Here is a 9107-nt window from a genome sequence, read left to right on the forward strand (position 1 = left end):
CTGAGCTGACTGAGACATTTCTTTAAAAAAAAAAAAAACCCTCATATTTATTGATATAATATATGAGGAGGGCTTAAAAGGCCACATGGTACCAAAAGGCTTATAATGAATAACAGAAACTTTTGCCTCTTAACAGAGGCAATCACTGTTAAATCTTAATTCCTGCTCCCACCATCACCTCCATATTTTTAAAACTATAATCTTTTGGTTTTTGCAATCTTAGAACTTATTTATTGACTTCCTACAGAGTTATACTGAGACCTTCTTTTCTTTCTTTTAATGTTTTTACAAGACACACACACAAACACACACACTCCCCTTTTCTAGGTCCCTAATGCTATAAGATCACGATTTTAATGAAATGGCTAATCCCTCCTCATTTTGTCATGACTCACTGTTTACACCTGAGTGAGGTAGTGCACTAGTATCACATTCCTTTTTTTCTAGTCTTTGTTTTCCCTTGGAAGTTAATAATCATCTCATTTTTATTTGTTTGCTTTTTTGGTTCTTCTTATTCTCCAAACCCTCAACAGGAGCTATAAACTCACATAAATATGTGGCATCAACTGGATAATCTACCAGTTTTCTTTTTTTAATAAATATTAAAAATTTGGGCTGGGGTTGTGGCTCAGTGGTAGAGCACTTGCCTAGCATGAGTGAGGCCCTGGGTTCAATCCCCAACACCACATAAAAATAAATAAATAAAGATATTATGTCCAACTACAACTAAAAAATAAATATTAAAATAAATAAATAAATAAATAAAGGTATCATGTCCAACTGTAATTAAAAAATACATATATAAAAAATTAAAAATTTAATCCGAGACATCCCACTTGGACATTCTTCCTCCTCTTCTGCCTCTTTACACCTGGACTAGGAGCTTTCTAGGCCATTTATATAGGCCATCCCTTTGCTATTACCTGGAAACTCCCATTTTTCTCTTTCTTGATGCACTTCCTCTTGGATGGTAGGGAATCTTTTTGGAGACTTTGAATAGAGAAGTGGTATTTCACAATTTTAACATCTTTACGCGGGTACTAACTCACCAGCCCCTGGCCACGTAAACACCAGCGTGGCAGTTGGGTCAGCCCTGTCTGCTTGTCCTTACTTTACCTTCCCTGGATTGTTTTTATTGGCTGGGTGAGGATTTTTAGATTGGAGATTATTTTCTCTCAAAATTGGAAAACATTGCTCTATTGCCTTTCAGAGCTAGCTTCCAGTGTTGACACTAAGAAACCCAGTTGCTGTTTTGCATTCCTGATCCTTGGTTTGTGAACTGTTTTTCTCTCTCTCAAAACATTTTAGATCCTTTCATTGCTGGGGTACTAACATTTCCAATAATGTGCTTTGATGAAGTGTTTTTTTTTTTTTTTTGGTTCATTGTGTTGGGCATCCACAGGATCCATTCCATATGGAAATTTAAATATTTTTTAATATTTATTTTTAGTTGTAGTTGGACACAATACATTTATTTTATTTGTTTATTGTTATGTGGTGCTAAGGATTGAGCCTAGGACCTCACTTGGGCTAGGCGAGCGCTCTACACTGCTGAGTCATAATCCCAGCCCGAAATTTAAATATTTTTAATGGAAGTTTTGAAGAAATTATGTGCTGGTTAATGATTCCCTTCCATTTTCTCTGTGGGCTCCTTCTGGATTCCTACTGGAAGATGTCAGAACTCCTGGGTTGATCTTTTAAGTTTCTTATCTTTTTCTGCCCTATTTTTTCATCATTTGTCCTTTCTGTCCTATTTTCTGGGAGATTTCCATAATCGTATCTTCCATGGCTTCATAATAATTTTAAAGATTCCAGTTGTGTTTTTATTTTGAAGAGCTGTTTCTTGTTCTCTGTACTCATACTCAAGGGTGGGGTGGAAGGCTTCTTGATCTTTTATTTTGTTTTATTTTTAGGCTTCTTGATCTTATTTCATGGATGCCTCATCTTCTTTTATCACTGGGGGGAATTAATGCTGCTGCTTCTGTGTCAATGGTTTCTTCTGCTTTCTCAATTGCCTCTGTTGAGGTTTTCAATATCAGAGGATTTCATCCCATGCCTGGTGTTCCTTGCAGCTCATTCTCAGGCTATTGGAACCTTTTGAGTGAGTACAGGCACTGTCAGGTGGTGGCTGCTTTGGGATAGTCCAGAGGGTACCTGGCAGTTTCATTGGGAGACAGTCCCCTGCCCCCATACATCAGTGTTGGTCATATTTGTCTCTTTGGTTGAGTTCTTTCTACAGGAATGACTCCTTAATTCTTCTGCCTACTGTAGGCTGGAGTAGGGTGGGTGGAAAGGGGTGTAAGCCAGGCTGTTCTTGTTCTGGGAGCTGAGCCAGAAACAGGGGCTGGGGAATCTCATCTTTCAGGATGGAGCTTTCTCTAATCCCACTGTTTCTAGCTCTCAGCCTCACCCCACCCTTGGTTGTGCCTGGCGTCTCTTTAGTCAGTTTCTCTAGAAAATAAACTTTCTTTCTCCAGGTGGAGCAGCTAGGGCAGGCAATTTACTCTCATCTCTCTTTCTGTTTCCTGAGGTTCCTGATCCCTGAGAACCTCCTGGGCTCTTGGCTTCTTGTCAAATTCCTATCATGGGAACTTGGGCTTCAGCAGGCTCAGGTTTGCTAAGTCACTGATCATTTGTGCATTAGCTTTCCATCTTCAAAAGGGGTGTTGACACTTCTCAACTGCTGCTATCTCCCTGTTCCTGTGTTCTTGTTCTCCTTGTCCTTACATTTTATGAAAATTTTTCTACTGTGATCAGTGTATATTCTAAGGAAGCAGAAACTAATATGTGTGTTTGGGGAGCCACGTTTAACCCTGGAGAGACTTTTTTTGAGTGACCTATCAGGCTTTAAAGCAGGAGAAGTTTATATTAGTGACATTTTCTATTTCCCCAGCTCCGATTACCCAAGAGTCGAGGGTATTGAAATGAGACTTTATTAAATGATTTTAGTATAAGTAAAGGAGGGTATTTTGTTTATTCATCCATCCTTTTTTTTTTTAAGATAAAGCATTTGTAAGCACTAATATATGCCTGAAAATGTGCTAAGTGCTGAGGATGTAAAGGCTAAGTGACATGTGGTATCTTCCTACAAGGAGATTGTAGTCAAGTAGAAGGAAAGTAGGCAAGGGAATCAGAGCTTACAGTGGCATGGTAATATACTATTTTGGGAGTGTCCATAGAGTGCCACAGAGCACAGAGTAGGACATCCAGACAGCTCAGGTGGCAGAGAGGCTTCTGGGAGGAGATGACCTTGGAACTAAATTTTGAAGACTTAGCGTGACTTTTGGAAATAAAGTGGATGAAAGGCATTCCAAACAGAACTGTATGTATTTAGGTGAGGAATCTAGAAATAGCATGACATGTCAGAGGAACCTTAAATCCATTGAAATGACCAGAGCAAGGGTCCATGGGGGGAAAGGGACTAAGTTTGTTAAAAGTCATTTGGTTGTAAATATCCATGTTAGGCCAGAGTGGTAGACCTGGGCCTGCCAACAAGCCATTTGGAAATAATAGGATCTTATTCCCTCTGTGAATTTCAGCATGCGTAAGATGGTATTATTTGTAATATGAGGATAATACAAAGATTATAGAAAGAAATGAGGTATGTAAAATGCTGGATCAATGATAGGAATAGAGAATATTCTAGTTTTTTCATGACGAACCTGCCTTAAGTCTGTCTTCTACTCTCTTGTCTCCTAATGGCAATGAAAACACATTCTTAACTATTAAGAAAATGTGTTCCTTTTGTTTGTTTCTACCAAGCAAGGATCACTTGAGTATCTTTGAACTGAACATCTTATTCCATCAGAAGAGACAGTGTTTCTGAGCTCTTGGGCATCTGCGCACTTTCCTGTAAAGTTTGGGTGATTTCTTGAAAGGCCCCTAGGTCAGAAGAACAGATTCCAGCCTCCCCTGTACCACTGACATATGTACAACCTAGGGCAAAACCCTTCCCTTGTCTTGGCTTCAATTTCCTTACCTGGCAAACAAGAGGAATTAAATTAGATTACCTTGAAGATTTGTTCCAGCTCAGAAATTGGATTCAGGGAGCTTTTAGCTGTACTGAAATGAGTATTAAGATAGAACTAAGGTTTTTGGATTTTATTTTTATATCATACTAAATAGGGGAAGGCAATTCCTTTAAAATCTTGGCAAGCAAGCAGAAGTGAGATTGTGCCATCTCTCCTTACCTCTCCCACCCTCCTTTCAGCTTTCGACTCTGATTAGCTCACACAAACCCCAAAGAAAAATACTGACACTAAAAAAAAGCCACTTCAAGTATGTCCCTATGATATTGTTAAGCTCTGTGGGGAAAGTTGGGGGAATGGGACTCTTAAAAGCCAACTGTTGTGTAAACACATCATCACCATCTATAGATGTTTTCTGAAGCAGGAGTCTAGCTATTTTAATCTCTCTGAGTGAGTGATTGGATCAGTAAACTGCAACCCTCTGGATGATTCTGCCTATTGACAACAAGCAAGGGTTTGGGTAAGTGGTGAGGGTGGGGAATGGCATTTCCTTTTCCTGTCAGGGTTTCTCCAACTCCCGGACCTGAAAGAAGTGCCTTGGAATTTTCTCTGAACAGTCCCCTTTAAGGGGGACTGTTTAAGGCTAGAAGGTCAGTATCCTGAGCAGCCAGGCTGGATGGGGATTAAGGTATAGATGGCAGCACATGAAGCATTTTGATAGACAAATTTAGGCCTCCCTTGGTCCATTGAATGAGACTTCTTGAGATAAAATAAACCTTTCACAAGCTGTAGCTCTCAACATTAACAATATTAAATCAGCCAATGATTGGATGCAACATGCAGATATTAGCACTTTTAATAACTCCCAAGCTAAAGCATAGGGGTTCTGTCTGTCATTGATTTAATGCCAATTAAAAAAAAATGCTTGTGCCCTGGAATTTTTGTGTGATTCCAAAAGAGCATGCAGACATTTTGTTACACCATCTTTGCAACTTTTTACTTCCAACTTAACTTTCTGTCCCAAAATGATCAGAATGCTCTCAGTGCTAGTAACAGACGTCTGGTTCCATCTGCATCTTATCATATTTTACCTCCTACACATTTGAAAGCTCATCGGGCATTTCTTTTGTTTTTTGTTTTTGTATTTTTTTTTTTTGAGCAGCATTTGACACTGAAATTTCTTTTCAGCCTAGCCCCTCCCGTCCATTTCAATGGATTCATTATTCTAACAGCGTTTTTTTTATTTGTTGTTGTTGTTTTGAGGTCCTACTATGTAGTAGGCCTGGATGCAAATGTTGATACTGTTACATATAATCTGATTTTTAAAAAGTCTTACCTTGAGGTTTCAAATAAATTAGACTTCTTTTTATTGATCTCCTTTTCTCTTTTGCTCCTCTTCTCTCTCTCTCTCCCTCCTCCTCTGCCTTTCCTTCTGTTTCATCTCTCTCTTCCTTTGCGGTTTCCCACTCTTTGGGGAGGGGCAGGATTTCCTGCTCAGAAGTTGGTTGGTTTCTGGGAGGAGTCAGAAGACCTGATTCGGGACTGAAACCAGCTGGTCTGCCACCTGATACAAGAAGGTGAAACCCAGGCCAAGAAGAAGGCCCTTATGCTAGGACGGAGCTGGCAGCCAGGAAGTGCCTGCAGAGGGAGCCCCAAAGGGAAGCCGGAGTGGGCCTGTCCTGGGCATTGGGCATCAGGGCTCCCAAAGGGCAGAGGAGCCCCTAAGCAGCTCTGGATGGGAATACTTGGAAGTGGTCCTAGTTGCCCTGGAGACTTACCCATTACTATTGTTAGCTCTAAATGTGGGGAAGCACCGCTAGACAGAGCCCTTGTCCCACCCTTAGCAGGTGCTCTCTCTCAGATTCCTGGCTTTGCCTTAGAGGAAGTCACTGAACAAGAACTGGATTTAGGCAGTTTTTCCTTCTCTACAAGGAGAGACTCTAGCAATCTGGTGTATTCTATGAGGCCTCTATGTTCAAATACCTCTCAACTATAAACTCCTTAGGGAATCGCCTAAGAGGCTTTCAATTATGGTGATCACAGAAGGAGCAGAATGAAATGGATGATAGAGGGGGGACAGGAGTCTGCAATGGAACCCATAAGGGATAGGTACTCTGTAAGTAGGAACAGTAATCCCACCCTGATCCATATCGATTAATGATGGAAGATCACATTTTAATTTGGAGGTCTGAATTCTTCTGGATTAAGAAATGGAGATATATATATATATACACACACACACACATACACATACATAATACATATATGATGTTATATATGATATCATATATGATATATATCATGCAATTATGATGCATGTAACATACATACATACATACGTGTGTGTGTGTGTGTATGTATATAAAAATTCACTTTCTTTGTCCATATATTTATTCACTTATTCAACAAATGTTTCATGAGTACCTATTCTGTTCCAGGCACTGTGCTAGGGATAAAGTAGTAAGCCATGGTAGACAGAGTTGTGCCCTGATGGAGAATTTAATCAACATGGTTATACACTGGGACCTCTGAGATTCAGGGTTATGACTTTAGAGGAAGGACTAGAAAACAATTTTAGTCTAGTTGGATGTTTATGTTTCCTTAGGAGAAGCACCATCAGGCAGATTTTGGATGGTGATCTTTTGTTTTTTAGCCAACATGGGGTACTGGGTCTTTAAAGGACTCTTCGGCTTGCAGTAGCTACAAGTAAGTATTCCTATCAGTATGTTCCCAATTCTTAGAGGATAGGAAACTTTTTGGTCTTGTTTTTATTTCAGTTATTTTTTTTCTAGAGAACCATAAATTCTATTAATTTCTAGCTTGGTTACTTTCTAAAACTCTCTGAAGATGTCTAACTACATGATGGATATTTTCTGTGCTACCAGGTTCACATTTCAGTTAATTTTTTTCTCATTAATTCATGTTTGGACCAATTAAAGAAAAACAGAGGGGGAAAAAGATAAGATTTCCTTTACTTCAGAAGCTGGACCTATTTTGGAATACTCTGAAAATTTTCTGAAGTCTCTTTTCACTTTTATGTAGTTTATTATTATTAATCTTTGTCTAATGTATTTGTCTTGGTTCATTTTCTGTTATTCTACCAGAATCCCTGAGATTGAGTAATTCATAAGGAAAAAATTTTAAAAAAAAGCTTACTCAGCTCATGGTTATGGAGGCTGGGAAGTCCAAGAGCATAATGCTGGCATCTTCTTGGCTTCTGATGAGGGCTGGGTGCTTCTTCAACTCACAGTACAAAGTGGAAGTCACAAGCAGGCAGGCATGAAAAAGCAAACCAGGAGGGGCAGCCTGCTATAACAACCCACTCTGGTGGTAAGTAATCCTGTCCTGAGAGAGTTTCATTAATCCTTTTTAATGGCTTAATTGCCTCTTTCCATCATCATAACCGCAATCAAGTTTCAACATGAGTTTTGGAGGGAAAAAGCCAAATCAAACCATTGTATTTCTTTAGAAGAAAGATCTTTGAAATTGCTTTTAATGCTCATTTGTTCTTCATTTTATACAACTGGGCTTTTTGTTTCTTTGTTTGAGGCAGGATCTACTATGTTGCCCAGGCTAGTCTCAAACTCCTGAACCCAAGGGATCTTCCTGCCTCAGCATCCCTGCCTGTATCGGGGACTACAGGCATACGCCATTGCACCTGGCTTATGACTGAGTTATTAAATTCACTCTTTGTTTCATTTCCTCCTTTCCTGTCTCCCAATTTTTTCTTTTTGTGTGTGTGTGTGGGGAGGATTGAACCCAGGGCTTTGTATATGCTAAACATGTGCCTACCACTGAGCTACACCCTTCACCTAAATTCTTTCTTCCTTATTGCTGCTTCGGGATGTCCTACCGTCATACCATTATAAAGAAACACCTTACACGTTTGTAGTGATGCTAGTGTAAACATACCTGCTGCCCTTCCAGTCATATAAGAATATAGCACATACAATTATAGTCAGTACACAATACTATACTTTTTACAATCACTTATTTAAAAAAATTGACTGTAAAACATTTTTTTTTTCTGTAGTGGAGGGACTAACATTGGAACCAGTTGATACGGATCTGTAATTCAGAACAATAATTCAGTTTTGTGTCACTTAGCTACTGCGATACTTTCTGAGCTATGCATCGTTAGGCGATTTTATCATTGTGTGAATATCAGAGAGAGTTCTTGCACAGACCTCGGGGTCTAGGTCAAACACCATCCTGATACTGTGGTAAACGAGATGTATGAGGCTACTGCTGGTGTAAAATAGCATGCTATTTTATAATCAACTTTTAAAAATAAGTGATTGTAGAAAGTATATTATTGTGTACTGACTATAATTGTATGTGCTATATTTTCATATGACTGGAAGGGCAGCAGGTTTGTTTATACTAGCATCACTACAAACATACAAGGTGTTTCTTTATAATGATATGACAATAGGACATCCCTAAGCAATAGGAATTTTTCAACTACATTATAATCTTATGGAACCACCATTGTATATGTGGTCCATTATTGACTGAAATGTCATTATACAGCACATAACTATATCTAATAAAATCCTGAACTGTGGCTGGGACTGGTGGCACATGCCTATGATCCCAGTGACTTGGAAGGCTGAAGCACAAGGATTGAAAGTTCAAAGTCAACCTCAGCAAGTTAGCAAGAGCCTGTCTCAAAATTGAAAAGTAAAAAGGGCTGGGGATGAGTTTTGTTTCTTAACGACTCTGAGATGACTCTGAAATTTATTAATTTATTGATTTTGATATGACAAAAGCTCTATACAATGGCCATTGCTATTTTGACTCCAAATTTTTGCCCTTTACTGAAGTAAGTGCAAGAGATAGGACCACAAAGCAGTTTTGTTTAAGAAGCAGTTCTTGGGAAGAAACCAAGAACAACAAGAGAGGCCACTGAATAGAGTGTGTGCCTCTGATTGGTATCTTGGGTTCCCTTTCTAAGCAAAATGTAGAATAAGGCCAAACACTTCCAATCCTTGACCCTGGAATATAGACGAAAGGTGATCTTTCACACATCCACAGGATAGAGAATGCTCTCGTGAAAGCTTTGTGGGAGACCTACAGCTGTTGGCCAATTGCCTTTTCCTGAATCAGGCACTAGTCTTTTGTATCTCTGATGGTTAC

General features: G+C 39.2%; 1 protein-coding gene across 3 annotated transcripts in view; it reads right to left on the reverse strand.

Annotated features, from left to right (window-relative positions):
* The window catches only part of Hsd11b1 (hydroxysteroid 11-beta dehydrogenase 1), a 59354-nt gene extending 53897 nt beyond the window's left edge, over positions 1-5457 (reverse strand). For all 3 annotated transcript variants that reach the window (XM_077802380.1, XM_026387429.2, XM_026387430.2), the window contains exon 1: positions 5305-5457. The gene's annotated coding sequence lies outside the window, so the exon portion shown is untranslated. The remainder of the gene's footprint in view (positions 1-5304) is intronic.
* Between the last annotated feature and the right edge of the window lie 3650 nt (positions 5458-9107).

Source organism: Urocitellus parryii, chromosome 9 (genome assembly GCF_045843805.1).
Source record: "Urocitellus parryii isolate mUroPar1 chromosome 9, mUroPar1.hap1, whole genome shotgun sequence".
Classification (NCBI taxonomy): domain Eukaryota; kingdom Metazoa; phylum Chordata; class Mammalia; order Rodentia; family Sciuridae; genus Urocitellus; species Urocitellus parryii.